The sequence below is a fragment of the Homarus americanus genome, unplaced genomic scaffold (assembly GCF_018991925.1).
Source record: "Homarus americanus isolate GMGI-L3 unplaced genomic scaffold, GMGI_Hamer_2.0 scaffold32583, whole genome shotgun sequence".
Lineage (NCBI taxonomy): Eukaryota > Metazoa > Arthropoda > Malacostraca > Decapoda > Nephropidae > Homarus > Homarus americanus.
The window spans coordinates 2,774,073-2,796,572 of NW_024713129.1; the positions used below are offsets into that span (position 1 = coordinate 2,774,073).

A 22,500-nucleotide genomic window follows, 5' to 3' on the forward strand; every position below is an offset into this window, starting at 1 on the left:
GTGTGGGGCTGGCTTTACCGGCAACTACTTCACCTCGTGTCCACCAGGTGAGCTGATGAGTCACTCACTTGTCTACACCACTCTCCCTCTCATAAAAAGACATACACGCCTCTTCCACTCTCACTTACACAAACACATACCAGCACATATACATAGATTTTTCTATTATCACGCAAAGTGCGTACCACTATACGCACTATCGAATTAATTCTGTTCCCGGTTAAGCAAAAACTTAAATTAAATAATTCGTCTCTTTAACAACCACAACACCCATATATAATCAAGCCCACCTCTAGACAACCACACCAACCTCTTAGATAGCCACGCCCACCTCTTAGATAGCCACGCCCATCTCCAGATAGCCACGCCCATCCCTTGATAACCACGCCCATCCCCTGATAACCACGCCCATCCTTTGATAACTACGCTCATTTCTTGATAACCACGCCCATCTCTAGATAGCCACGCCCATACTTAAATAACCACACCCACCCTTATATAACCATGCCCATTTCACGATAACCACGCCCACTCCTAAAGAACCACACCCGTTTAGGAGAACCACGCCCATTTCCATACATTTACCATGTCCCTAAGCTGATCATCACCACCGCAGCTGTTATTAATCCCCCCCAGTCATGCGCTCTAAACCAAGCCCATAAGCTTTACTCCATGTTCTTAAGCCTTACATCACGCCCTTCAAGCCTTACACAAGAAAATGGCGCCCCCAAAAAATCTGCCTAAAGAATCTGTTTAACAAGATATATTCATTTAAAAGTACAGAAACTTTTGGGGAAAACATTCTCTATCTTATCGATGTCTCCTTAACGGTGCTCTCCGTAAACATCTAAGCAAAATAATCTCAATTTTCATGTTATTTTTGGAGGAGTTTTGTAGTCTAAGAGAAAAATTCATGTTCCTTCTTCCATCTGCAGTTACGAGTAGTATTCGTCGTAAGAATTTTCGTGAATCTGACCCCTGGCGATATATTTAGTGTGCACTCAATGATAACTTATCGTACTACTCCATTACCAAGTGTTTGTAAGTGCAGTCAGTTGTGTCGCTGCCTTCCATATTTAAAGTGTAAAAAATACCATTGCTCCATTTTAAACCGGACCTTCGACTTTTTTTTCCACTATACTGCATTTTCAGAACACTTCAGATACCGTATGCTAACTGTACACAGAATCTATTCAGATTCCTGCAGTAAACGAAGGGCGTTTTCCAATTTTACAGTACCTCATAAATAATCTTGACGCTAAAACTGAGAAAAGTGAGCACAATAGTAACCCCTTTATATTGATACTCATGATGTAATAACACAGTAGCATTTAAATAATAACCGAGGTATTCTCTGATAAGCATTCCGCAAGAATACCCGAGTCGGGCATTTTGTGAGGATGAGAGAGCCGGGGCGAGGCTAGACAAGCGAGTAATGTGGGAGTTGTCACTTGGTAATGTTGACTGACGGGACCTTCTCACTCCTCCACATACCAACCCTCTCATCTTGTCCCAGTGTCCTGGTACATTATTCAGAATTTATGTATAATGTACAATGAAAACATCAAAGTACCGTGGCCATCCTAACATACAAACTAACTGAAACAAGATAAAGGATCTGTGATTATAGTTTAGATACGACTAAAATTACCTTCACAAGGGACGAGATGTGTTTACAGTATTCGTACGGTACCGGTGGGGAGAGACGGTTTTAAAGCATTTGCATTTGGACCATTTTATGTAAAATTTTAGTTTAAACTCTGTTCTCATAATTTGCGGTCAATAAAATATCTATCTATCTGTATTCACAGTATTCGTACGGTACCGGTAGGGAGAGATGTATGTTCACAGTATTCGTACCGGTAGGGCGAGGTGTGTGTTTACAGTATTCGTACCGGTAGGGCGAGATGTGTTCACAGTATTCATACTGGTAGGGCGAGATGTGTGTTCACAGTATTCATACTGGTAGGGCGAGATGTGTGTTCACAGTATTCATACTGGTAGGGCGAGATGTGTGTTCACAGTATTCATACTGGTAGGGCGAGATGTGTGTTCACAGTATTCATACTGGTAGGGCGAGATGTGTGTTCACAGTATTCGTACCGGCAGGGCGAGATGTGTGTTCACAGAATTCATACTGGTAGGGCGAGATGTGTGTTCACAGTATTCGTACCGGTAGGGCGAGATGCGTGTTCACAGTCTTCGTACCGGTATTTCATGAGAATTTTGCGTGAAGATTAACTTACTGCTGCAAAACAAATAAATGAATATCACATACGACAGAGACGGGCAGATAACAGGTGGTGGAAAGCCGGGTTGTGGGTGGTGGTGGCAGCAGCTGCAACAGGAGAGGCGTCAGTGTTCACTAACAGCTGAGCGAGTGTTCTGAGCAACGCCTCGAGACCTGCTGGGCCGCACAGTCATACACAAACAACCTTCCTGCTGATAACACTACAGCTGCTGCCCCGCGGTTGCCATCACTACCACTTATTGCTATACTGCTCCACAACTGACATTACCACTACGACTGACGCTACAGTTGTTACCCTGCGGCTGACATCATTTCCACTACGATTAACGCCACAGCTCTTACCCTACGGCTGACATCATTACAACTACGACTGACGCTACAGCTGTTACCCTGTGACAGACATCACTACCACCATGACAGCTGATGGTGTACGCCTCCACGCCTGACATCACCATAATGTTGAGCGGATATAAAAATGCGACAAAACCTTTAACAGGAGGTAAAGACTTACTATAACAGGTGGGATGAAACAGACTGGAACGTTGACACTAATGGTTACTGGCCAGTCATAAGATTAATTTACAGAAATGACCGCTTTTGGTCGGGAAAAGTAGACGGCTGGGACCACCACCGCCCTTACCACAGTGGGTGAGGATGTCACCAAGACAAGATACTATATGCATCCGTTCTCATGCCACTCGCCCTCTCTCACTCGTTCCCTCACTAACTAACTAACTAACTCGCTCGCTCAGAATCATGTTTGCCTGTTTTAAAAAGTCTTGGGGTTTCCCCACGTAACATCCTATCATCTATAGTGAACTGGGCCCGGTGCAAGTCTCACTGCATTACATGGATTTAAGACACCTCTGGTTGTTAATTAAAGCTATAATTATTAGTGTGAAGAGCTTGATATATAAATATTCAATGAGAAAACTTTTCAAATTAGGTGGAGTCATAATACAGGATGTTTCGGATATACTGTACGTTTCATAATTCGGGATGTATGATTGAGAGACATCAGGATAAATGACTCCATAACCAATGTTAATACCCCATAGTTTAGGAGTTATACCATAAAATTGGGTAGAAAAGGATTGTAACAAATCTATGGATATAAAACAAAATATCAAGCCCTATTTAAAGTAAGTGGTAACAGTTGAGTGGGTCTGTTGACAATTCACATGCAGTGACACGTACACTAGGCAGCTACCAAACAGGGAGGTCCTACCGCCTGGGAAGATATTGGAAGCATAATGTGTTGTCTAATGGTAGACTCTGCTGCCATATGGCATCACGAAATTTGTGACCAAGTCCCAGGTTGCTGATCTGACTTTCTGCCTCATTTACTCACAATTGCAGGGTCTCAATTGTTTCTCTTACTTCGACAACACAACATACATACAGTATCGTTTCTCACTATTGATTCTTTTTTTTTCATTTTTGTATTTCTTTATGGTTCTTTATTATTATTATTAATTATTATTATTATTATTATCAGTGTTATTATTGTTATACTTTTAATTTTGTATTTTTTATTATAAATTTCATTTACTATGAACTAATTATTATCATCATTACATTTTCGCCCCCTCCCCAGTCCCAGATGTGGGTCAGTGACCTGTGCCCGAGTGGGCTAATCCATATATATATATATATATATATATATATATATATATATATATATATATATATATATATATATATATATATATATATATATATATATAAACTCACCATCAGTGTTTGGGCCGGTATTATTGGTGACCACCTTATTGGCCCATATCTGTTGCCCCCAGCGACTGACAGGTGAAACACGCGCACACGCGCGCGCACACACACACACACACACACACACACACACACATATATATATTTTCTTGACACTGCCAGTGATGCTTGAGGTGACCATCAGGAACTCAACAACTGTGGTACATGCATAATGGTACCCCCTACCTCATTTTGCTCGAGTAACAACGGAATTCCCAAATGACGAGGATTCTGATAGGTCAAAAAATTAACGTAGTATTTAGGAAAAAAATAGTTCATGTGCCACGAAAAGAGCTCAGGCTCTCAATTGGTCTGCCATGTCAATATATTATTATCCACTCTGTATCTGTATTTTTCTGGCTAAATAAACTGTTTCAATATCAATATGAAAAAGTGAACGCGGCGCAGTGACGTCACGAAGCCGTACTTCGCTCGCTTCATCTGGACATAATTAAGGTTGCAGGGGCGAATCCAGGAATATCAAAAGGCGGAATCCAAGAAGTTGTAGGTGGGGGACATGGCGAGCATAGTGAGTCCACCCATTTTTTTTTGGGGGGGGGGGGGTTGCTGTAAACTCCCCCAAAAATATTTTTGAAAATTGACCAATATCACGGGCATTTTGAGGCCATGGGCACATGATATTAGGAGATAGTCTGGGTTCAATAGTAATTTTTTTTCTTACGGGGATTAGCCCACCCGGGCACAGGTTACTGACCCACATCGGGGCCTGGGGGGCGAAAATGTAATAATTCAGATAGTAAAATTAAAAAAAATACAAGAATAAAAATTATAAAATAACAACAATAATAATAACACTGCAATAATAATAATAGTAATAATAATAATAGCAATAACGCTGCAAAAATAATAATAAAGAACCATAGCGAAATAAAATAAAGATCAAGAGTGAGAAACAATACATGTATGTTGTGTTGTTAAGAGAAACAATTGAGACCCTGCAATTGTGTGTAAATGAGGCAAAAAGTCAGATCAGCAACCTGGGACTTGGTCACAATTTTTGTGATGTCATATGGCAGCAGCCTACCATTAGACAACACATTATGCTTCCAATATCTTCCAAAGCGGTAGTACCTCCCTGTTTGGTACTTTTAACTATACAAAAAACGCCTGAGTACAATACTTGAATACTGTACTGCATTAAAGAAAAGGTATTGAAATTTCACGATGAAAAGGATGCGTTCCAAAACTATGATAATTAGTACGGCAACAATAATGTCAGTACAGCAAATATAACGAACAAACTAAAGTTGAGGTAGAGATAAGCAGAGAGAATTAAAATGAAAAAAAATCGATAGAAATTCCACTATAACACCATTGTGATTTTTATTATTGAGATCCTTAGTAACACTATTTTTAATTTGTTTAAATAAATCGTGTGGTTGAGATCATAAACTAAACCTAAATTAACCTAACCTATTACATTTATATCGTTTTCCTGTGGTTGTGCTCTTTAACTAAAGGAGAACTAACCTAACCCAACTCATTCTAACCTAACCTAATCCAACCCAACCTAACCTAACCTAATCCAACCAAACCCAACCCAAACTAACTTAGCCTACACTAATTCAACCAACCCATACTAACCTAACCTCACCTAATCCAACCCAACCCTTACTAACCTAACCTAACCTAATTCAACCCAACCCAAACTAACTTAACAAACTAACCTCACCCAATCCAACGCAACACAAAAATTGGCATAATTGTTAACGGTTCATTTCCGATAAAAAAGAATTACATATTTGAAATAAGCATAAAATTATACATTTAATAGATCAATAATAAAAAATTATCCGAATTTTGGAAAAGACCATCAAGTGCGCTTCAAGACATCTTGGGAGCCACGGGAAATACTGTATAATACATTAAATACAGGCAGTTAATTCCTACATTATTCGGGATCTGACTCGTCATGTCTACTTTCTTGAGCCAAGCCATGCAACTATAGGCGGCCTTTCTTTTAGTGTGCCTGCAACTAGACCTGGATGTGCCGGTTGAGTGAATACAGCACTCGCCTCCTATTCGGTAGTTCGATTCCCGGGCGCTCCCAGTTCAGCCAGTTTACAATTTCGGGAAGTGAATGTGGTAGAGTACAGTACAGTCCATGCTGTCTCCTTGTGTACCGAAGGCTTTGTAGTTAGTGTGCTTTATCTACACAGGCAGTCGTGACTGTGGGACGCACTTTCACCTTTTCACATATAGACCAACATCTGGTCTGTGTCTGTACATTAGCATCACTGAGCTCGTCCTGAGTTTCGTTACTTTTTACTTATATTTATCCTCTTGGCCGCTTGAGCAGTCGGTCACGTCTCTGTTACGCACTGTTGGCAAGTACTGAACCTGCCCCAGTGTTGGTCTAGCCTGGTCTTGAATAAGTTCACACTCAGTGTCGTCACAACACACTGACAGATTGTTCAAAGAGTTCACAATTCTCATTATTTCCATCCACTGATTCTTCCACTGGGTAGAAATGCTTTATTGCGAAAATTAATCCACCCATCCTACAGTAGTTTTAAGTTTTACAACTCTAATTTGATCACGATCATCAGGGTAAATTTTCAGAATTCTTCCCAGTGGCCAGTGATAATGTGGACACACACACACACAGTGTACTAGGCCACGGCCAATGTGCCTGCCTCCCGCATAACAGGTGGTCCACACACTTGTACATTTGTGTGAACGCGGGCACACTTGTATGAAGGTAATTGGTGCTGGCTCAAGATGGATGAGCACTTGGAAGCTCAGTGAACTTTTATTATCCTGGCCACACCCCAGTCACACTTGTCATAATGGCTATACGTTAAAATTCAAAACTTCTTCCTACACTCATGAAAGTGGATCCCACAGGCCTGAGGGAGAGAGAGAGAGCCCGTTAGCAGCCGTGTGGATACAGCACCCAAGACTTCGTTTAATCCTTTTTGCACTGGTGATCACAGGAAGAGTATAGGGTGCACAATAAACTAGCTGCTGTCTGCGGCTAAATTTAAATTCCGTACAAAAGGAAGCAGTGAGGCCGGCACAAACCGACTATAAAAATCAGGGACCCATTCGCAGATGGTTGAGCTGGGGCTGTCTTGGGTGCGAACCAGGTTCTCTGTGAACAGGAAGTGAGGGCTGTATCCATTCAGCCGCTGTATTATTTCCATACCCCACACCAAAAATTATACACGTTGACAGTTTAAATTATAACATTCTTATTTCATATTCAAGCTACTCGCAGACACCATCGAAATACCGTGGAATAGAGTTAACTTTGAGTTGCCAAATACACTGATATCATCTCACTAACAACACGCGTTACCATCCCATCGACAGCTCCGGCTACCACCAACACTGATCATGATATAAAGAGGCAGTCCACTGATATCAGTTAATGACGACACCACCGCGACACCCTACTGTATACTACCCCCAAGGCAGTCAGGTGGGGCAGTGTGTGGGTTGTCATACTCACATCTTGGGACCACTATGCTCTAATTAGTCTAATAATTAGAGCATAGTGGCTGGTGTGTGTGAACCATGGCTCACTTAACATCTCTTACTCCTGGCGAGTTTGTGGAGGACCTGTAAGTTTAATTACATTTATCAGAGCGAATGCGTTACATTGCTACTCTTAACTATCAATTAATTCTGGATAAAATATAAATAAATAAATGTTATTATCACCACGAGTGATATGATCACAAACGGCGGAATCTCTTTCATGAAGGGACAACCCGGAAAACAATAACCATGGATCGTGCAAGTGAGCCGGACATATTTTCCAAAGAGAATATTCTCAAAAATAAATAAATAAATAAATAAATATATGAATAATCACTTGGTGGAACACCAGAAAGGTCACAGAAGGACGACGCCACATGCTGGTCATACCATAATACGACAGCTAATTTCTGGGTGTATAACAAACTCTACTGAGTGTACGTGACGCACACACCCACAACTTGGGGAGTGCCGAGTGATGAAGGTCACGGGGTGCCACAAGTCTCGCAGTTGTTGGCCACACACACACACACACACACAATACTAAATCAACTTACCACCACAATACAACACTATCAGTAAATTTCTCAAGAGTTTGACCAGTGCAGTCACTCCAGTGTCCCTGCTGTAATAGGGTTGCAGCACCTCCTTCCCTTGTACCTCGAAGGCGGCTTACTGGAGAGCAGAGCAACTCCTCCTACCAGCTTTACAGCAGTACCAGCATTTACCCCTCACAGTCCTTGCTGCATTTCTCACTCGACTGCCTAAAGTTAAATACTTGAAATTACATCACATAGACGAGAGACAAGGAGTTTCTGGGCACACAGCTGAAGTCTTCGTCAGGAGGGTCACTAACCTTAATCTAGCGCGTGTGGACGCGATGCTATCCTCCAAGAAACCGTAGTCAGACTGGTGTGTGTGTGTTGGTGGGCTAATCAGGCCAGGGGTGCTACAGGTGCTGCCACAACTCTCTAATGATCCAGCACTGCAGGTGTGGCCGACAACCCTTGTCACACATTCCTGCCCACATCTGTCGCTCGCGCACACACGCACACACACCACTATCACGGAAGCCATTGTGCATTGTTTTGCCATTGTGTCTTTTTACACACAGTGACCACCATGGAATGTGGGGATGTACGTAACTGGGGGAGACACTAGACTTGAGGCGGGTACACCAGTTGTGAACAGTGACCGCGTTTGCGAGCTGAGTATTAAGCCAAACCCTTTGACCTAGTTATGCTGGTTAGTTCCTACACAGACTTTTTTAAATACGCTTTCACTATCTCTAACACTACCTAGTGTTACATTCACTGTTCTTAACACTACCTAGTGTTCATAGTCACAATGCACTGTAGATTCCACATGGATAGTGTTACGAGTTCTCAGTTAGCAATAGTTGGTAGTGTCAGGTGAGCGTCAAGTATGATTGAAAACAATAGGCAGTGTGTCAGCTATGGTTAATAACACCAGGTAGTGTGTCAGCTATGGTTAATAACACCAGGTAGTGTGTCAGCTATGGTTAATAACACCAGGTAGTGTGTCAGCTATGGTTAATAACACCAGGTAGTGTGTCAGCTATGGTTAATAACACCAGGCAGTGTGTCAGCTATGGTTAATAACACCAGGTAGTGTGTCAGCTATGGTTAATAACACCAGGTAGTGTGTCAGCTATGGTTAATAACACCAGGTAGTGTGTCAGCTATGGTTAATAACACCAGGTAGTGTGTCAGCTATGGTTAATAACACCAGGTAGGGTGTCAGCTATGGTTAATAACACCAGGTAGGGTGTCAGCCATGGTTGATAACACCAGGTAGTGTGTCAGCTACGGTTGATAACACAGGCAGTGTGTCAGCTATGGTTAATATTACCAGGTAGTGTGTCAGCTACAGTTGATAACACAGGCAGTGTGTCAGCTATGGTTGATAAACACCAAGCAGTGTGTCAGCTATGGTTGATAACACCAGGCAGTGTGTCAGCTATGGTTGATAAACACCAAGCAGTGTGTCAGCCATGGTTGATAACACCTGACAGTGCGTCAGCTACGGTTGATAACATAGGCAGTGCGTCAGCTACGGTTAATAACACCAGGTAGTGTGTCAGATATGGTTAATAACACCAGGCAGTGTGTCAGCTATGGTTGATAAACACCAGGCAGTGTGTCAGCCATGGTTGATAACACCAGGCAGTGCGTCAGCTACGATTGATAACATCAGGCAGTGTCAGCTACGGTTGATAACACCAGGCAGTGTGTCAGCTATGGTTGATAACACCAGGCAGTGCGTCAGCTACGATTGATAACATCAGGCAGTGTCAGCTACGGTTGATAACACCAGGCAATGTATCAGCTATGGTTAATAACACCAGGCAGTGTGTCCGCTACGGTTGAGAACATCAGGCAGTGGTGTCAGCTATGGTTGATAACACCAGGCAGTGTGTCAGCTACGGTTGATAACACCAGGCAGTGTGTCAGCTACAGTTGATAACACCAGGCAGTGTGTCAGCTACGGTTGATAACACCAGGCAGTGTGTCAGCTACGGTTGATAACACCAGGCAGTGTGTCAGCTACGGTTGATAACACCAGGCAGTGTGTCAGCTACGGTTAATAACACCAGGCAGTGTGTCAGCCATGGTTAATAACACCAGGTAGTGTGTCAGCTACTGTGTGATAACACCAGGCAGTGTGTCAGCTATGGTTGATAACACCAAGCAGTGTGTCAGTTATGGTTGATAACATCAGGCAGTGTGTCAGCTACGGTTGATGACACCAGGCAGTGTATCAGCTATGGTTGATAACGCCATGCAGTGTGTCAGCTATGGTTCATAACACCATGCAGTGTGTCAGCTGTGGTTGATAACACCAGGCAGTGTGTCAGCTATGGTTGATAACACCAGGCAGTGTGTCAGCTATGGTTAACAACACCATGCACTGTGTCAGCTGTGGTTGATAACACCAGGCAGTGTGTCAGCTACGGTTGATAACACCAGGTAGTGTGAAAGCTATGGCTGATAACACCAGGCAGTGTGTCAGCTATGGTTGATAAACACCAGACAGTGTGTCAGCCATGGTTGATAACACCAGGCAGTGTGTCAGCTATGGTTAATAACATCAGGCAGTGTGTCAGCTATGGTTATTAACACCAGGCAGTGTCAGCTATGGTTGATGACACCAGGCAGTGTGTCAGCTATGGTTGATAACACCAGGCAGTGTGTCAACTATGGTTGATAACACCAGGCAGTGTGTCAGCACAGGCAGTGTCAGCTATGGTTGATAACACCAGGCAGTGTGTCAGCTATGGTTAATAACATCAGGCAGTGTGTCAGCTATGGTTATTAACACCAGGCAGTGTCAGCTATGGTTGATGACACCAGGCAGTGTGTCAGCTATGGTTGATAACACCAGGCAGTGTGACAGCTATGGTTAATAACAACAGGCAGTGTCAGCTATGGTTGATAACTACAGACAGTGTCAGCTTTGGTTGATAACTATAGCCAGTGTCAGCTATGGTTAATAACAACAGGCAGTGTCAGCTATGGTTAATAACAGGAAGTGTCAGCAATGGTTAATAACAACAGGAAGTGTAAGCTATGGTTAATAACAACAGGAAGTGTCAGCTATGGTTAATAACAACAGGAAGAGTCAGCTATGGTTAATAACAACAGGAAGTGTCAGCTATGGTTAATAACAACAGGAAGTGTCAGCTATGGTTAATAACAACAGGAAGTGTCAGCTATAGTTAATAACAACAGGAAGTGTCAGCTATGGTTAATAACAACAGGAAGTGTCAGCTATAGTTAATAACAACAGGAAGTGTCAGCTATAGTTATTAACATTTGGGAGTGTCAGCTATGATTGAGAACCTCAGGTAGACAAAAGTTGGATGACATGACTGTCAGCTATAGTTGGTTGTGTTTGGCACGTGATCCACCAGCCTTATGTAACAACTCTACGACATCCACCCATTGCGTGCTTGACACCCCCTTCCATTGATACCCTCAACCACACACAACCAGTTTCAACCAGCTCTTGTGCTGTGAACTTAAGAGGCATGATCGGCCATGAGGTCGCACGCAAATAAGACAAAATACATTATTTAAAAAAAAAATCTAAAGCTCCGTGTTTGTAAACTGGAGGCACAAACAGTGGATCAACATAAAGGAGAACACAAACAAGAACCTGTTTTCTCAAACACTGCAACACTTTTTTTTTTAGTTTAACAAATTTATTGACAAATCCTAGAGTACAGTTTGCCTATTCCGAGTAATTCAGTCAGGTCTTGACACTTCTCTGCCACGTAAGGTTTCAACGATATACAGTATATAGAATATAAATGTCAATATGGATCCACCATCCTGACAGATGATCAAGTCTACAGAACGTGAAAATATTTTTCGTAGCCTTCCAGATACTTTAGTTGAAATTTAGTGGAAATAACACTTGGGTCCCCGACGTTTTAGTCTGGTTTGGTAGGATTTTGAAACATTCTACAGTCTACACCATTATACGACTACGTTTGAGTCTGGGAAGAAACATGCGGCTGGTGCCATAAGCTAGGCTGCTGGATGTCTACAGCTAAGAGGCAAGGGTCCCTTTATCCATCCCACAGGCCATATAAGCGGGAGAGCTGGCTATGACCAATCGCAACCCCTTTCATCACACATGTTGGGCTTCCCCGCGATAACCACCCAATTACGATAGGTAGGGAAGTGCTTGATGCTGGTCAGTTAACGATGGGTGGGTTTCTATAGGGTTGAAACGTTTGCCCAAATAGTTTAGGTTTGGGTATTTAACATGTATAACCGAGTCATTTTTTTATGTTAATGGTTTAGGAAATGTGACGTTCAGGATAAGTAAACCGTTAAAGAATGTAACTTTATGAAAAAGTATTTCTTCTTTCTTGCTGGAGAAAAAGCGGGAGAAGAGGATAATTTCAGATAAAAACACGTTTGGTTAGGTAACGCAAGAACGTGTTGCGTAAGGATCAGTAAACTATGATAAGCTTTGACGAAAATGGGTAAGCTAGATTTGGTAGGAAAACCAAGTAAGGAGGTGGTGGTCCCTCGGATACGTGGAGCCTGTACAATGTACATGGTTTATCGCCTCTCACTCCTCATGACAAGCTGCCGGGGCCGCCTCCCCATTGTCTCGTACACTCAATTGGCTCCATACCGTTAACCCTTTGGTGTTTTTACCAATTGTGTAAGAGGTCAGTATTGTTTTAGAAATGGACTCAGACAGTTAAAACTCTTACTCAGTGTTCCACTTTTAGTTAAGGGCATTAGTAACCTACGGTATCAACGGTCACCACTGGTAATCTGCTCATAAATCAAAACGCACTATATCACCGTGTATATGAGAAAATACTATCTAAAGATAATTATACAGTACTTCAAATACACATATCAATTTTAAAAATTATGTACCCGGTAGATAAAAGACGTGGCACAGGACGTGACTGACCGCCCAACGAGCCGATCAGTGGCGAAGAGGATAAAATTAAAGTAAAAGTAACACGAGTATAGCAATGCTTCTAAACTAAGAAGTATCCAAGAATTGATACTATTCCACCTCAGAAAATGAGGACAGTCGGAGGTTTCAAGATTCTGTGTGCAGCTGTGATATGATGCTACTAAACACACAACTAAAAGAGGACTGTGAAATAAAGAGCACAGGTATCTGCAAGATTAATGCTGCCACTCTTTGATTTGATGAATTGCATCCAGCGCGCCACCACAAGCAGGTCGCTGTCAACTGCCGCTGGCCAGGAACAAAGTGCAGTTACACAGCAGTTTCTTTGACAGATGGTAATACTACCTTCCACACTAGCGGCATATTTAATATTTTATGAGAAAATCAGTTAAATTTTGCAAAATTATGTTTTGTATATCTTACTCTAACAGGTTTGCTGATGTGACACTTAAGATAACAAGAAAAAACAGCTACCCGGTAGTGCTGAACACACCACGTCCTGAACACCCAACACCGTCTGACATCTTACAAAAACAGTTTTAACGAGCTAAGTAGCCACCATAAGGGAGAGAACCTGTAATAATGGGCTGCGGCCGTCAGGTACTGTTAAACAAATAACGCTGTTTCCATCTCCACTACTTCAAAGTTTTAAGATGCCACAAGCTTTGTTCCAACCCTGAATTTAACTGCTCACAACAGGATGCGTGACCACATTTTACCAGTATTTTACTCTACTCTACTTACCAACCTCATACTGCCTTAAAATTATACAGACAATTAAACTGGGTAACAGTTTACCCTTCTTCGTCTTCAGTAGTTTTCATAAATTCATTCAACTGAGAATGGGTCCTGACGTTTTTTTAAAGTATAAATCATAGCAAAACTGATAAACATTTTGGGATGAACGCAGTTACAGTATTCTTTACATACTGAGTGCAATGGAACTTTATTGATTGACTTTTTTTTGCAATATCTGTCACATCGACTCGAATGTAAAACAGACAGACAAGCAACAAGTTCCCAAGAGAAGACGGGCAATAAAATATGGTAATAACTTTTGTGAAGTCACTAATATACACACACACTATATCTATATATATATATATATATATATATATATATATATATATATATATATATATATATATATATATATATATATATATATATATATATATATATATATATAAATGGAGGAAACTGCAGTGGGCCTATTGGCCCATACTGGGCAGTCCCATTTACACCCAACCCCGATTGCTCATATATCCACCCAACCTATTTTTTAAGCTTTCCAGCGTATTCGATTTAATGATGATATTTGGTAACTTATTCCACTCGTCCACTACTCTATTTCCAAACCAATGTTTACCTATTTCGTGCCTAAATCTAAATTCGACTAATTTAAAACCATTGTTACGAGTTCGCTCCTGGTTGGATAGTTTGAGTACCTTTGTAATGTCCCCTTTGTTTTGCCCCGACTTCCATTTATACACCTATATCATATCGCCCCTCACTCTACATCTCTCTAGGGAGTGCAAATTAAGATATTTTAACCTGTCTCTGTACTCAAGGTTCTTAATGCCCGGGATAAATCTTGTCATTCTCCTCTGAATTCTTTCTAAGGATTCTATATCCATTCTGTAATACGGTGACCAGAATTGAACTGCGTAATCCAAATGAGGTCTCACAAGTGCAAGATATAGTTTTAGGATGACCTCGCTAGTCTTGTAACTAACACTCCTTTGTATGAACCTAAGTACTTTATTAGCCTTGTTTCGAGCAAATACACATTGTTTCCTTGGCTAAAGATTCATACTTATCATTACTCCTTAATCTTTCTCACATTCGGATTTCTCAATAACATCGTTGTTCATCTGGTATCTGGTTTCTCTGTTTACATCTCCTATACTGACTACTTTACATTTGTTCATATTGAATTTCATCTGCCATTTTTCAGACCATTCGAAAAATTTGTTTAGATCTTCCTGTAGTTTTGCGGAGTCCTCGTCAGGTTTAATTACACGCCCTATTTTAGTGTCATCACCAAATTTACTTATGTTGCTGTCTACGCCGATATCTATGTACTGAGCCTTGGGAAACTCCACGAGTGACATTGCTCCAATCGGATTTAGTGCCGTTAATGCTCACTCGCTGTTTCCTGTCCTGTAACCACACCCTAATCCATTTTAGAATATCTCCTTTAATGCCATGAGCTTCCACTTTTCTTATTAGTCTTTCGTGGGGACTCTGTCGAAGGCTTTGGTAAAGTCGAGATGTACCACATCATAATTGTGCCCCTAGTTCACCGATTCGAAAACAGATGAAAAGAATGATAGATTAGTTAGACATGAACGCCCGCTTGTGAAGAAGAAATGTTGGGAATCATTGATCAACTTGTGCTTCTCCAGGTGATTTCGAATAGTTTGAAATGATTGCTTCCAGTAATTTGCCTACAATTGATGTTAGACGGATTGGACGGTAGCTAGAGGATAGTGATCTATCTCCCTTCTTGAAATTCGGCATTACATTCGCTATCCTCCAGGATAATGGTACTACACCCGTTTTTAAGGGCATGTTAAACAACTTTGCTAAGGGCATACTCAGCTCTTCCTTACATTCCTTTAATACTCTGGCAAATATCTCATCGGGACCTGGTGACTTATCAGGCTTTAGTTTGTCTATTTGCTTACTAACATCGTTACTAGTCACTACTATCTCGCTTAATTTATTTTCTTCACTATCTCTGTATAGAGTCAGTGCCTCTGGTACCATGTTTAAATTTTCGGTGGTGAAAACTGATGAAAAATATTTATTCAGATTATTGCTCATTTCTACGTCGTTAACAGTTAGCTCGCCGGTATCTGACTGTATTGGTCCAATCTTTTCTCGTGTTTTATTTTGATATATTTGATAGAATCCTTTGGGGTTTGACTTCGCCTCCCTTGCTACCTTCAGTTCATTATTCCTCATTGCTTTTGTCATCTCGGTCTTAACCCTACCGGCCAATACCTTATAATAATCTCGGAGGTAAACTTCACCACGATTTATTCTCCTACCTATAACCTTTCTTTGTACAATCATATTCTTTAAATAATTATTTATCCATTTAGGGTCATTTTTTTTGATCCGAGTTTTCTGTATGGTATATTCGGCCTATGTACATTAAGTAACTCGTCGTTGAAATTGTTGTGGAACTTGTCAACCTCAGATCTCGTGATTAGGTCATCCTCAACCGTCAGATCTCCAGGTAAGGTGAGGTCGCCCTCTGTGGGTACATTGTGTGAGTGTCACCTCATGTGAAGTCATGTAATTCACCCCCAAGTGCGATACCCTTCTCTCAGCTGCCTCTTCAAACTATCAAAGTTTGCCCTTCTGAAATCTGGGACTTTAGTGGAATTTTCCTTACAGCTGCCCTGAAATTCTTAATGGAATCTTACTTCTTTGTGATAACTGTTAGCAAGTTGGTTCCCTACCTCGACATTACTAATGAGGTTTTCTCTGTTTGACAGAACTATAAATCGAGTATATTATTACCCTGGGTGGGTTCAGTTTTATGTTGGCTTAGGAAACAGTCTGGATTGTTTCAAGAAAATCCTCTGATTCCCAGTTACCCTTAAAGTCAATCCAATCTATTTGGCTAACGTTAAAGTCGCCTACCATACAGACTTTGCTATGTATGGAAGCCCTTTCAGGTTTGTCTCAAGACTATCCTTGTACCTTTTTAGTTGCCAGGCAGCATTACGTTTACTATTCGTTAGGTGACTGTAAAGTAGCTGCCTTGGCAGTCTACTGTTGTCCATACGGGTAACATGGCCAGTCCAACGTAGTTGTTCATGGATAATGGTAGTCTCCATGCTCTACAGTTGGCGTCAGCGAGAATACTGGCATTTGTTCTCTTATCTTTCCAGCAAATTCGGAGGATGGAGCGTAGACTACGTTGGTGAAAGTTTTCAAGTGCCTTGAGGTGCCTCCTGTATGTGACCCTTGTCTTGCTGCCATACAGCAGGGTGGGGAGGACCACTGCTCGATATACATGCAGCTTTGTAGCTAATTTCAGCTCCCTACAGGTGAAAACACAGGTACGGGGGTCTGCCAAAGGCTTGAGATGCACATCTGATACAATGTTGAATTTCTTCATCGATGTCTGCAGTGGACAGCTGGGAGCCGAGATACTGAAAGTGGATAACATTAGAGAGGGTAGTTCCATTAAGCTGGATGGATGGTGGAGATGTGGCTGAACCAGGGGCAGGCCAAAGTGTGCATACACATCTGCTTAGGTGTTCAATATCCCCTGTAGGTCACGTTCAGTGTGAGCTAGGAGGGTGAGGTCATCTGCATACTGAAGTTCAGTTATGGAAGCTGCAGACATCTTTGTTCCTGCCTGGAGCCGTCTTATGTTGAAAAGACCCTTCATCCGGTACTGGATATCTACCCCGCTGGCTAAATTGGCACTGGCATGAGTAAGGAAGGCAGCCAAGAAAATGGAAGAGAGAGTTGGTGCCATCCTTGTTTTACCCCAGTTTGAGATGGGGAAGAGCTTAAACTGGGAGCCATTGTACAGGACACTGCCATTCATGCCACCGTGGAGTTGCCTTACAATGGGGATGAATTTTGGTGGGCAGACAAAACGGCTGATGTCCCACCAGAGGGCTTCCCTGTTGACCGAGTCGAAGGCCTTGGTTTGGTCAATGAAGGCCATACACAGGTCACGACGCTGTTTTTTGCACTTTACCTGTATCTGGCGGGCAGCAAAGATCATGTCAGTGGTGCCACGTGATAGTCTAAAGCCACACTGAGATTCTGGGAGGAAGTTTTCCGCCTAGGAGGACTCGGGCTGATCTATTTAGCTAGGATAACTTTTTCATAAAAAAGGGGGATATCGAGGATCATCTTTTTTACATAGGTTATAAATTTATTAAAATAAGCGATATCAAATCTTCCTGGAAAAGTAGTTCTGAGAAATGTCTCCCAGGCAAGAATGTCTGGGAAGTTAGTCTAGGCCCAAATATAAATAAATATTAACAACTTTGTTCGTTTCATTTAAATTGTAATGGCCCCTGTCTCATCAACAGAAGTATTATATAAATGGGTTTTTACATTTGATTTATATTCAGATTCACCCCCTGTAATTTTTCACTAACTATGAGATGTCATGAACATATCATGTGAATAGTAGCTTCCCCAAGAGGGAGAAGCCCATTTGACTATATGTCAGCAATTATGTAAGCGCACTCCATGCAACGCCCTTAATCAGTTTCACTCACAAACTTGCATCGAACGGACGTCGATTCACGTCTATTTACATAGACGCCGTCCTTTCTCATCACACTCATAAATAGTGGAACTTACGGTTGATCTACATTCAGGAATTATACAAACAATACTTTTTAAAAAAAAGAAGAAACTTCAATTGGGTTTCATTACTAAAGCCCAATATAATATATGGATACCAACCTGGTTAACATTGGAATTAACCAGCCGGTTCAAAATTATCGTTCATTTTTTATTATTATCTCTGGTTACTGCACAAAAGAGAGTTGTACGGACAATGACCTACTTGAAAAAACAGATCACACAAACGAAAAATTTGCTACAGTAATACCCCAATTTAAGCGGTCAATTGAACCCGCGGAGGCCCGCGTAAAACGGGAAATGCGTAAAGTGAATGACACAACATATGGGATTAATTGAAAGAGACTGGGCCGACCCCCAAACTCCACTTTTTCCCGACACAATACGTATGTTTTAGTAAAAATAACATCTTAACTTTATGATGGTATGCACACACACATAATATAGAAGAGAAATATCAATAAGAGAATAATATACTGTACCAGGTAAAAGAAAAATCAAGGTTTAACACTTACGTCAGGTTAGGTTAGGTTAGAAAAAAATTATGGTTTAACACTTACGTAAGGTTAGGTTAGGTTTTAAAAAATCAAGGTTTAACACTTACCTAAGGATAGGTTATGTTAGGAAAAATCAAGGTTAGGTTTAACACTTACGTTAGTAGAAGAGATGGGTCGGCGAACGGGAATGGCGGCTGGTTCCGAGGCAGAGGGCAGACTACTGGCCCTCAGGTGAGTCACCATCACTGTCCTCCACACTTGTCAGGGCCTCCCTGACAAATCCCTCAAAGTCACCATCACTGTCTGTCACTATCACTGGCTTGGGCTGGCTGTGGTGGGTTACGGGCGAAGAACTCGGTAATGCTTTGTTGACGGCTAAAGTTGATGTTGTCGTGATACACCTTGATGTACGGCTCCATAGTCTGCAACAGCTGGGTAGTGAAGACTTCATGCCGGTTATTGTTGGGTAGTCGGAAAGGAGGAGCTTCAGTTTCTCTACACACTCGATGGCACCCCTAACATTACCATGCGTTAACTTGTGTTCTTCTCGGGATGACGCACCACCTACCTCTTCACTGACGTGATTGTCTTCTAACATCTCGTTGGCAGTCACCTCAGGATCCCTGATCACCTCCAGGATGTCTTCGTTGGTGGTCTCTTCGTTGGTGGTCTCGGAGAAGCCTGCAGCTGTAACACTCTGCGCAGCTTCTCTGGCAAGGTCCACTGCTACTGCAACAGTCTGAACCTCACCAGTCACAGGTTGACTCTGCCTCCCACCTGGGATACCTTGCAACACATGTCCCCATGCGTGACGAACCGTTGCTACAGACAGCTGATCCCATGCCTCCACTAAGAAGTCCACAGCTTTCTTGACGTTAAATTTCCTCCCAAAAGTGTTTGACGAGAACTTCTTGCTCTGCCAACTGTTGTTCCTCATCCTCGTCGCTCTTGCTATCAGTGTCACCCAGGTTACGCAACTCATCCTTGGTGTTGGTACAGTCGTTCAGGAGCTTAAAGTTCTTTGCAGAGTATGAAACTTTCACATTGCAGATTAATTCTTGGTCCATGGACTGGATTAATGACGTAGTGTTGGGAGGAAGGAAGACCACTTTTACGTTGGGGTGACGATCCAACAGTAGGGGCGAGTGTCCTGGTGCGTTGTCAAGCAGCAACAAAATCTTGAATGGAACATTCTGTTGCTCACAGAATTTCTTCACGTCGGGAACGAAACAGTCATCAAACCAGCAGAGGGACAGAGCAGAGAACATCCACGCCTTATGTGTGGTCAGCCAGTGGACATTTAGCTTGGTCATGTCCATGTTCTTGTAGGCATGTGGCTTGCGGGCTGTGTGGATCACCGATAACTTGAGTTTACAGGAACCGGAGGCATTGGTGGTAAAGAGGACGGTGATGCGCTCCTTCTGCAACTTCCGGCCCCGACACTTGCTGGCAGACAGGACAACGAAGGTCTTGGAAGGTAGCTTTTTCAAAAACAGGCCGGATTGGTCCAAGTTGAACACCTGGTCGTCGGTGCACTGTCCTTCCTCCATAATCTCACGTAAGAACGGAGGAAAATCCCTAACCGCAACACGGTCAGCACTCGCTTCTTCACCACCAATGTTAATGATCTTGTTCCTCTTCTTAAACCTGTGCAGTCACCCAGAGGAAGCATTGAAGGGTTTGGGCTCTGCAATTCCCACCTTACTTGACACTGCTGCGTATAGTTCACGTGCGTAGTCCTGAACTGACCGCATGACGATCGCCATGTTCCGTCTTGCCTGACGAATCAAGTAGCTCACAAGTAAATTCTCCGTCTTGAGAAGCACCTTGTTCTGGTAATACTTGATCATTGAAGCACCTGCAGACTTTGTGATGTTCATGTGATCCTTTATCTTGGCTGCATCCTTCTTTATCGTCCGGATCGTAGATTCGTTCACACCATGCTGGCGCGCCAAATCAACTTGTCTTGTTCCTTTCTCCAACTATTGAATAATCTTGTACTTCACATCGTAGCTTAGGGCACGTCGTATCTTCTTTGGCTTAGGGCGGCTGGGTCCAGGTAATGCAAGGTTTTTCTGTGGTGGTGGTGGTCCGGTGGCAGCCATTCTTACGGAACAATAGATACTGATATACATGGTGTGGCCGGGAGGGGTGTAACTGACGCAGCTAGGTCAAGCGGCTTCATCCTTCCCGCGGCAGGGCACGACATATTACATTAAACCAATCCCAGCTAGCGGTGGAGGGAGGTAAGGATGCGTGGCCCAATCACAGTCCGATACGTCATATGACGTCAGCGATAACGCAACAGAGGCATCCACTGCGCAACCTACTCGCGCAGCGTGCCCAACATGGCGGGAGGTTTGAATCCAAAAATGGCTGCGCGGCAGGACCGCCAACCGCTCTCCGCGTATATGAGTAGATGCACCGCGTAAAGTGGGAATTCCGGTTCTGGCGGGGTACCCCTTAAATGTGGAAACGTGTAAACGAGAACCGCGTAAATCAGGGTGTTACTGTACCTTTAAATTTTTAAAATTCGAAGACATTAACACCAACTGCTGTGGCCCTCTTTGTTTACAAATCTATCAATTACTTGCTTGACAATAATTATTTCCAGTTCCGGAATAATCAGAGATACAACTTAAGGCACCCAGAGCTACTAAGACCACCCCCCATGCGTTCCTCTCAGTCCCAGACCTCCATAAAATACTGTATCATGGTGTGAAGGTGTGGAACAACTTACCCCCACCCATGCAAGCAGACTACGCTCCCTTCCTTTAAATTATCTCTGAAAAATATCTATTGTCGAAGTATTAATATTTCTTGTAACACTTACTGTATTTACAGTACCTGCTTTTATTGTACCATCAAAACCGTTTTGAATACAAATGTCATATATTTTGCACAAAAAATAACATATTTACTCAGAGTAAACATTATATCTAAAATTTGTATGTCTAATGCAAAATCTATGATGTTTATATTCAAAATGATCATCATATTGTAAGAATTCCAGCAATGTAAATTATATTCTGGCCGGGTAATTTGTATGAATTTTATGAGGTAAAACAGGCAGGCAGGCAGGGGGGACGAATCTAAAAATAGCGTCTCGAGCCGGACACTCTCCGCGTATACGTGGAAAAACCCGCGTTAAGTGAAAGTTCGGCTCTGGCGAGGCACCGCGTATACGTGAAATCGCGCTAAGCGAAACCGTGTTAAGCGGGGTATTACTGTAAATAAATAAGTAATTACCATTGCAATAAACATTATTGCCAACTAGACATAATCCTGACAGCTCTGTCCTCTTGTTCAACCTTATTACTATATTGTACAACCCATGTTGTACTGCTCCCCCATTATACTTATGTTTTTCAATTCTATTGTAATATATATATATATATATATATATATATATATATATATATATATATATATATATATATATATATATATATTAGGCAGCTACCAAACAGGGAGGTACTAGTGCCTGGGAAGATATTGGAAGCATAATGTGTTGTCTAATGGTAGACCCTGCTGCCATATGGCATCACGAAAATTGTGCCCAAGTCCCAGGTTGCTGATCTGACTTTCTGCTTCATTTACACGCAATTGCAGGGTCTCAATTGTTTCTCTTACTATTGACAACACAACATACATACA

At 42.2% G+C, this 22,500-nt stretch overlaps 1 protein-coding gene across 4 annotated transcripts in view; it reads right to left on the minus strand.

The window, feature by feature from the left end:
- LOC121866198 (coactosin-like protein) overlaps positions 1–22,500 on the minus strand; it is a 116,501-nt gene that overhangs the window by 57,853 nt on the left and 36,148 nt on the right. Inside the window, exon 1 of one of the 4 annotated variants that reach the window (XM_042365830.1) lies at positions 8,379–8,451. The exons of 1 other annotated variant lie outside the window; for it this stretch is intronic. The gene's annotated coding sequence lies outside the window, so the exon portion shown is untranslated. Of the gene's footprint in view, positions 1–2,278; positions 2,428–2,762; positions 2,883–8,378; positions 8,452–22,500 lie in introns of those variants that run through there. 2 more of the 4 variants (XM_042365838.1, XM_042365821.1) reach the window with 2 other exon arrangements.